General features: G+C 56.6%; 2 non-coding genes and 1 pseudogene across 2 annotated transcripts in view; all 3 read right to left on the reverse strand.

Moving 5' to 3' along the window:
* The window catches only part of LOC145655678 (28S ribosomal RNA), a 4147-nt gene extending 3854 nt beyond the window's left edge, over positions 1 to 293 (reverse strand). The window contains exon 1 of the ribosomal RNA XR_014121678.1: positions 1 to 293. This exon is cut by the window's left edge and continues 3854 nt beyond it. This is a non-coding gene — a ribosomal RNA (28S ribosomal RNA).
* Positions 294 to 909: 616 nt separating this feature from the next.
* Positions 910 to 1063, reverse strand: LOC145655680 (5.8S ribosomal RNA). Its single transcript, XR_014121680.1, has one exon. It is a non-coding gene; the product is annotated as a 5.8S ribosomal RNA (ribosomal RNA).
* Positions 1064 to 1954: 891 nt separating this feature from the next.
* On the reverse strand, positions 1955 to 2647 carry LOC145655682 (18S ribosomal RNA; annotated as a pseudogene).
* Positions 2648 to 8808: the final 6161 nt, after the last annotated feature.

An 8808-nucleotide genomic window follows, 5' to 3' on the forward strand; every position in this document is an offset into this window, starting at 1 on the left:
CAAGCAACCCGACTCCGAGAAGACCGCTACCCTGGCGGGGCTGGGGCCATTTACCGGCCTCACACCGTCCACGGGCTGAGCCTCCATCAGAAGGACTCAGGCCCCCGGCCCGCGCCAGGAAGAAAACAGACTTCCATACGCCACAATTCCCCTCGCCCGCACCCGGACGGGGGATTCAGCGCTGGGCTCTTCCCTCTTCGCTCGCCGCTACTGAGGGAATCCTTGTTAGTTTCTTTTCCTCCGCTTAGTAATATGCTTAAATTCAGCGGGTTGTCTCGTCTGATCTGAGGTCGCTCCCGAGTTCGCTCTGGAGGGTTGCCCAGAAGCGTGAACACCGCCGGGTTAGGGGACGAGTCCCTTTTCACCCGGGCTAACGAGGACACAGGTCGGGACGTCACGGACGTGCCACGGACAGGTCGGCCCGTAAGGAAAACGCCAGAGGCAGAGCCACCCGAACCCCGACCCCCCCCACCCCCCCACCGGGGGGGGGGGGGGGGGAACGCATGTAACAACAACCTCCCTCCGCTCGCGCACGTAACGGAACAGAACAGACACCTTTCCGTGATCCGCCTGCGCAGGGGGTGAGAAAAGAAGCGAAAACGTGGGCAGCCAAAGCGGAGAGAACCCACCGGCAGCCACGCTCGCTTCTTTCTCGGGCGCAGGGGACCACGTTCCTGGCCAGGCCAGGAGCGGAGCCGAAACGAACCGAAACGAACCGAAGCGGGGGAGGAGAAGCTTGTGCACGGAGAACGGGCACTCAACCGCAGCGAACCCACCGACCGGATCTCACCGAGACAGCGACCGGGAACCGTCTGCTTTTAGGAAGACGGAGGCCAGGGGGCACCCCCCCACCTACGAACCTCCAACCGCGGTCCCGCCTGAGAAGGCAGGTCCGACAGATAGGAATAGCGACCCTCAGACAGGCGTAGCCCCGGGATGGACCCGGGGCCGCAATGTGCGTTCGAAATGTCGATGATCAATGTGTCCTGCAATTCACATTAGTTCTCGCAGCTGGCTGCGTTCTTCATCGACGCACGAGCCAAGTGATCCACCGCTAAGAGTTGTACTCTTTTATTTCAGGCTCAGTTTAGGTCTTTCACCACGACTACAAAGACAGGTTTAAAAGGTTTCACCAACCGGTCAGGCGCCCCCGTCTGCGAGTGTTGAAACGGGCGCGGGGTTGCGCTTTGCCCACACGCCCCACGTGGCAGACGAGTCAGTCTTTGAACCGCGGCCCTCCGCGCCCGCCCCGTCCGACCCCTCGAAAGGGGTGGAACTCACGTAGCGTGGGCCAAGCCCTAGGTACCTGCCGGGGGTCCCCCTGAGACTCCTTTCTGAGAGAGAGAAGCAGGGGAACCGGCTGCGCCACCCACCACCACCACGCCCCAGGACGCCGGTGGGCGGACGAACACAGGAAGGGCCATGGCCTGCCCCACGAGGAGCAGCGCTCGCAACCCCCCCCGGAAAGTCCGCTCGTCAGCGAGCAAGGGGACGGGGATGAATGACAAGGACAACAAAATAGGAAAACCCCTCGCGGTGGACGGAGGCAGCGGCCGTGCGAGCGAGAGGGAGGGCGCGGGACAGACCCGTACGACCCGCTCGACTCGCAGGCGCTTCTCCTGCCGGCAAGGTGAGGGGAAACCGGCCTTCGCCCGACGAGCGGGGACGCCGAGTTTTTTGAACGACGCGTCTCTCGCGCTGGAACCCAGAGAATACCGGGGCCTGCGGGGGGGGGGGTGCTGAAGGACGACGCGGAGGAAGAGGCGGAGGACGAGGAAGGGGTGGGAGGGACTAGGCTCCTCCTTTATGCCTTCTGTCCAGCCTGACCTGCAAGCGACCACGTGTAACAGCAACCCCGAAGACCCTTTCGACCCTGGGCCCCGACGCGGGGGGACGGCGAAGTCGAGGGGGTCGGGAGAGGAGGCACGCCGGACAGCGTTACCCGTTAATGATCCTTTCGCAGGTTCACCTACGAAAACCTTGTTACGACTTTTACTTCCTCTAGATAGTCAAGTTTGATCGACTTCTCGGCGCTCCGCCAAGGCCCGCGAGGAGCCCCGGCGGGGCCGATCCGAGGACCTCACTAAACCATCCGATCGGTAGTAGCGACGGGCGGTGTGTACAAAGGGCAGGGACTTAATCAACGCGAGCTTATGACCCGCGCTTACTGGGAATTCCTCGTTCATGGGGAATAATTGCAATCCCCAGTCCCCATCACGAATGGGGTTCAGCGGATTACCCGCACCTCTCGGTGTAGGGTAGGCACACGCTGATCCAACCATTGTGGCGCGCGTGCAGCCCCGGACATCTAAGGGCATCACAGACCTGTTATTGCTCCATCTCGCGTGGCTGAACGCCACTTGTCCCTCTAAGAAGTTTGACGCCGACCGCGGAGGGCCGCGTAACTATTTAGCATGCCGGAGTCTCGTTCGTTATCGGAATTAACCAGACAAATCGCTCCACCAACTAAGAACGGCCATGCACCACCACCCACAGAATCGAGAAAGAGCTATCAATCTGTCAATCCTTTCCGTGTCCGGGCCGGGTGAGGTTTCCCGTGTTGAGTCAAATTAAGCCGCAGGCTCCACTCCTGGTGGTGCCCTTCCGTCAATTCCTTTAAGTTTCAGCTTTGCAACCATACTCCCCCCGGAACCCACAGACTCGTGGTTTCCCTCACGCTGCCCGGCGGGTCATGGGAATAACGCCGCCGGATCGCGGGTCGGCATAGTTTACGGTCGGAACTACGACGGTATCTGATCGTCTTCGAACCTCCGACTTTCGTTCTTGATTAATGAAAACATTCTTGGCAAATGCTTTCGCTTTCGTCCGTCTTGCGCCGGTCCAAGAATTTCACCTCTAGCGGCGCAATACGCTCTCCATTGCCGAAAGTGCTGCTTCACCATTGGTCTCACCTGGAGACCCGAAGCCGCTCTCAGTAACCCGATGGTACCTGGCCAGAAGGCCGTGCCCGATTTCATCTGGGACAGGGGCCAAACCACAGACCGTGCGTCGGGTCAACCCCTGATCGGACAGGAGCCTGGTGGGTCAGTCTATGGTGCTGGCAGGCCGACGAGAATCCACTGGTACATTTACAAACACGCCCACCCTGGTGGCATGGCTGTGCCGACCCATCATCCGAACGCTGCGGCCGGACTGAGCCATTGGATCCAGTTGCCTGGGAGCGTACACTCAGCCCAACAGACCTTTTCGCGGGTCCGGGAGAGCAAAGCAGACTGTGTGCCTGGATGTACTTACTTCCATAGGGGAATCGGCATGATGGTTCACTTAACCCGAGAGGCTCCCCTACAGCAGGATAAGCACCCCCTCGGGGGGATGGGGGGGGGCCATCAGGCACACCACTCACTCGGTGGGGACAGAGCGTTTGATCATGTGATAGAGGAGAGCTCCCCTTGCGGCCGAACACCCCTCGGGGACTCCCCGCCGAGCTTCAGAGGACGCCACTGGATGAATTTCAGTGCTTGGACCCCATTGATTCTCTTTGCTCTCCATATACCGGCCAGGACCCTATTTGCAAAACCCCGTGCCAACCAGACCTCCAGGAAGGGGCTGGCGGCTAACATGCCCAGCAGGGTGCACCTGGTCGGACACTTTGGGAGGGTGAGAGCCTGGAAGTGCCACCCGGGGAGTAATTCTGATTTCCGTTTTAATGCACTCAGGGACAGCCCCGGACCTCTGTAGTGCACCTGGGCGGACTGAGCCGTCGGGTCCAGGGGTCTGGAGTTCGGAACCTCCGAGGTTCACCTGGCTGTTCTCTTGGCCAGGCAGTTTTTCCCTGTTGGACCTTTAGGAGGGAGTCGAGAGCCTGGATGTGCCACCCAGCAGGTAACAAGGTTTTCCCTTCGTGTCTCTTCCGGACCAGTTGGTCCAGGTCCTTACCGAGCTCGCTGGGCATGGCCAGGAGCGCCCCCTGCTGCCCGCCCTGCCGTCCCAGCTTCTACCCGGACGAGGAGACAGCGAAGCGTGGAGTCCAGATCGCCTGCTTCCAGGGTCTCCCTGGTACTCTCAGTCTCCCGGTCACGCTCGGGTCCGGCCTCATATTTTAGCCCAGACGGGGGCTGAAAGGGCCCCGACCGCCCGAAGGCGGCGCCCTTCTCGCTTCCGGAACGTCCGATTCCCACACGAAACTTTCGCCAGGCGTTCCTGGCAGCGAGCGCGTTCAAAGGTGACCAGCTGCTTCTCTCACTCCAAGGGTGAAGAGATATTCGTCTTCCAAACCCGACCGGCCCTGTGTTTGCCGCCCAGGCGTTTTAAAAAAATCATAGCGTAAAAACGGTGGGTGCGCTTCGCCTGCCGCTTGGACAACGTTAAGCAGCAGCCGGCTCTTTCCAAGGGCCCTCAGCCGACTTTCTGCTCCCAAGGAGCCCAGAGATATCAGAAACCGATAAATCAAAACCCCGTGCCAGCCTCGTTCTCCAGAGGGGCTGGCGGCTAACCATGCCCGGCAGGGCACCCTGGTCGGACGCTTTGGGAGGTGAGGGGGCCTGGATGTGCCACCCCGACGAGTAATGAGTTTTCCCTTCGTGTCTCTTCCGGACCAAGTCCGGTCATACCGAGCTCGCTGGGCATGGCCAGGAGCGCCCCCTGCTACCCCGCCACCGTCCCCGCGCTTCTACTCCCGAGGGCCGAGGAGACAGCGAAAGCGTGGGTCGGAGTCGCCTGCTTCCAGGGTCTCCCGCAGGTACTCTCCAGTCTCAGGTCCATCGGGTCCAGGCCTGTGTTACAGCCCAGACGGGGGAATGAGAAAGGGGCCCCGACCGCCCGAGGCGCTCCGCTTCTCAGCCTGAGGAACGTCCGATTCCCACGAGCTTTCCTTGAACGTTCCTGGCAGCGAGCGCGTTCAAAGGTGACCCGCGCTGCTTCTCTCTCCCAAGGGCCGAAGAGATATTCGTCTCTTCAAACCAGTCGGCCCTGTGTTTGCCGCCAGTTTAAAAAATCATAGCGTAAAACGGTGGGTGCGCTTCGCCTGCCGCTTGGACAGCGTTAAACAGCAGCCCGGCTCTTTCAAGGGCCCTCAGCAGGCTTTCTGCTCCCAAGGAGCCCAGAGATGTGAGCGAAAATCAAAACCCCGTGCCAGCCAAGACCTCAGGAAGGGGGCTGGCGGCTAACATGCCGGCCGGTGCACCCTGGACTTTGGGAGGGTCGAGCCTGGATGTGCCTACTTGACGAGGTAGTACAGGTTTCCCTTCGTATCTCTTCCGGACCAGGTCCGATTCGCCGAAACTTCGTGGGGCATGGCCAGGAAGCGCCCCCCCTGCTGCCCACGCCACCGTCCCAGCTTCTACTCCCGAGGCGAGGAGACAGCGAAGACGTGGGTCGGGTCGCCTGCTTCCAGGGTCTCCCTGAGTACTCTCCAATCTCCAGGTCCATCGGGTCCGACCTCGTGTTTTAGCCCAGACGGGGAATGAAAGGGCCCCGGCCGCCCGAGGGCGGGCGCTCGCTTCTCAGCCTAAGACAGTCCGATTCCCCGCGAAACTTTACGCCAGACGTTCCTGGCCGCGGCGCGTTCAAGGAGTGACCCTTGCTGCTTCTCTCCTCCCAAGGGCCGAAGAGATATTCGTCTTCAAACCCGGCCGGCCCTGTGTTTGCCGCCCCGGCGGTTTTAAAAAATCATAGCGTAAAAACGGTGGAGTCGCGCCGCCTGCCGCTTGGACAGCGTTAAGCAGCACAGCCCGGCTCTTTCCAAAGGGCCCTCAACCACGACTGCTCCCAGGGAGCCCAGAGATATGAAACCGATAAATCAAAACCCCATGCCAACCAGACCTCAGGAAGGGCTGGCGGCCCCAACCATGCCCGGCAGGGTGCACCCTGGTCGGACAGCTTTGGGAGGGTCGAGAGCCTGGATGTGCCACCCTGACGGTAATGAGTTTTCCCTTCGTCTCTTCCGGACCAGGTCCGATTCGCACGAAACTCGCTGGGCATGGCCAGGAGCGCCCTGCTGCCCAGGCCTGGCTCTGGGCCTGGGCACACTTCATTCACTGACACCTTTAAATCATACTACTACTACTACTACTACCACCAGAATTCCAGGCCAGAGGTCACACAGTCATACACAGCAAAGTAGCTCTGGGCCTGGGCACACTTCAAGAAGTTTGTCCCTTTATATAAGCCTAGAAATAGACTTCCAGGCCCGAGTTCAAACACATTCATGCCCAGCAAAGTAGCTCTGGGCCTGGGCACACTTCAATCACTTTGTGCCTTTAAATCATACTACTACTACCAATTTAGGCCAGAGGTCAAACACAGTCATGCCCAGCAAAGTAGCTCTGGGCCTGGAGCACCTCATTCACTTTGTGCCTTTAAATCATACTACTACTACCACCAGAATTCCAGGGCCAAGAGGTCACACAGTCATACAGCAAAGTAGCTCTGGGCCTGGGCACACTTCAGAAGTTTGACCCTTTATATAAGCCTAGAAATAGACTTCCAAGGCCAAGAGGTCAAACACAGTCATGCACAGCAAAGTAGCTCCTGGGCCTGGGCACACTTCAAGCACTTTGTGCCTTTAAATCATACTACTACTACTACTACTACTACTACTACTACTACCAGACTTCCAGGCCCAAAGAGTTCAAACACATTCATACCCAGCAAAGTAGCTCTGGGCCTGGGCACACTTCATTCACTTTGTGCCTTTAAATCCATACTACTACTACCGCAAGACTTCCAGGGCCAAGAGGTCAACCACAGTCATGCAGCAAAGTAGCTCTGGAGCTGGGCACACTTCAAGATGTTGACACTTTATATAAGCCTAGAAATAAAGACTTCAGGCCCAAGAGTTCAAACACATTCATACCCAGCAAAGTAACTCTGGGCCTGGGCACACTTCAATCACTTTGTGCTAAATCCATACTACTACTACTACCACCAGACTTCCAGGCCCAAGAGGTCAAACACAGTCATGCCCAGCAAAGTAGCTCTGGGCCACAGGCACACTTCAATCGCACTTTGTGCCTTTAAATCATACTACTACCACCAAGACTTCCAGGCCCTGGAGGTCACACCTTTACATGCCCTAGCAAGGTTGCTTTACACCCTGCGCACACTTCAGACCGTTTCACTCTTTTAATCCTTCAAAGTACCACATTTCCAGACCCAAGAGGTCACAGAATCATGCCCAGCAAGTAGCTCTGGGCCGGGCACACTTCAGTCACTTTGTGCCTTTAAATCATACTACTACTACCAGACTTCCAGGCACAGAGGTCAAACACAGTCATGCCCAGCAAAGTAGCTCTGGGCCTGGGCACACTAAGAAGTTTGACTATATAAGCCTAGAAATAGACTTGAGCCAGAGTCCAAACACAGTCATGCACAGCAAAGTAGCTCTGGGCCTGGGCACACTTCATTCACTTTGTACCTTTAAATCCATACTACTACTACCAGACTTCCAGGCCCAAGGGTTCAAACACATTCATGCCCAGCAAAGTAGCTCTGGGCCTGGGCACGCTTCAATCACTTTGTGTCTTTAAATCATACTACTACTACCAGACTTCCAGGCCCCAGAGGTCAAACACAGTCATGCCCAGCAAAGTAGCTCTGGGCCTGGGCACACTTCAAGTTTGACCCTTTAGTAAGCCTGAGAAATAGACTTTCAGGCCCAGAAGCTCAAACACAGTCATGCCCAGCAAAGTAGCTGTAGGCCTGGAGCACACTTCATTCACTTTTGCTAAATCATACTACTACTACTACTACTACTACTACTACTACTACTACTACTACTACCAGACTTCCAGGCCCAAGAGGTCAAACACAGTCATGCCCAGCAAAGTAGCTCTGGGCCTGGGCACACTTCAAGAAGTTTGACCCTTTAAATAAAACTAGAAACAGACTTCCAGGCCCAAGAGTTCAAACACATTCATGCCCAGCAAAACAGCAGGCCTAGACTGCTAATCACTTTGTGCCTTTTAAATCATACTACTACTACCAGACTGTTTAGAGGGTTAAACACAGTCATGCCCAGCAAAGTAGCTCTAAGGCCTGGGCTACTCAAGGATTTGACCCTTTATATAAGCCTAGGAAATAGACCCAGAGCCAAGAGGTCAAACACAGTCATACCCAGCAAAGTAGCTCTGGGCCTGGGCACACTTCAATCACTTTGTGCCTTTTAAATCATACTACTACTACCACCAGACTTCCAGGCCCAAGAGGTCAAACACAGTCATGCCCTTAGTAGCTCTGGGCCTGGGCACACTTCAATCACTTTGTGCCTTTAAATCCATACCTACTACCACCAGACTTCCAGGCCCTGGGAGGTCACACCTTCATGCCTAGCAGGTTGCTTTACACCTACTGCGCACACTTCAGACCGTTTCACTCTTTAATCCTTCAAAGTACCACTTTGCATTCCAGACAGAGGTCACAGAATCGCTGCCCAGCAAAGTAGCTCTGGGCCTGGGCACACTTCAATCACTTTGTGCCTTTGATCATACTACTACCAGACTTCCAGGCCCCAGAGGTCAAGCACAGTCATGCCCAGCAAAGTAGCTCTGGGGCTGGAGCACACTAAAGTTTGACCCTTTATATAAGCCTAGAAATAGACTTCCAGAGCCAAGAGGTCAAACACAGTGATCTCATACCTGTAGGCAGCTCTGGGCCTGGGCACACTTCATTCACTTTGTACCTTTAAATCATACTACTACTACCAGACTTCAGGCCCAAGAGTTCAAACACATTCATGCCCAGCAAGTAGCTCTGGGCCTGGGCACACTCAATCACTTTGTGTGTTACAATCATACTACTACCGACCGGCCCTGTGTTTGCCGCCCCGGCGGTTTTAAAAAATCATAGCGT

The sequence above is a fragment of the Electrophorus electricus genome, unplaced genomic scaffold (assembly GCF_041902795.1).
Source record: "Electrophorus electricus isolate QZ-2024a unplaced genomic scaffold, ASM4190279v1 Scaffold315, whole genome shotgun sequence".
Taxonomy (NCBI): domain Eukaryota; kingdom Metazoa; phylum Chordata; class Actinopteri; order Gymnotiformes; family Gymnotidae; genus Electrophorus; species Electrophorus electricus.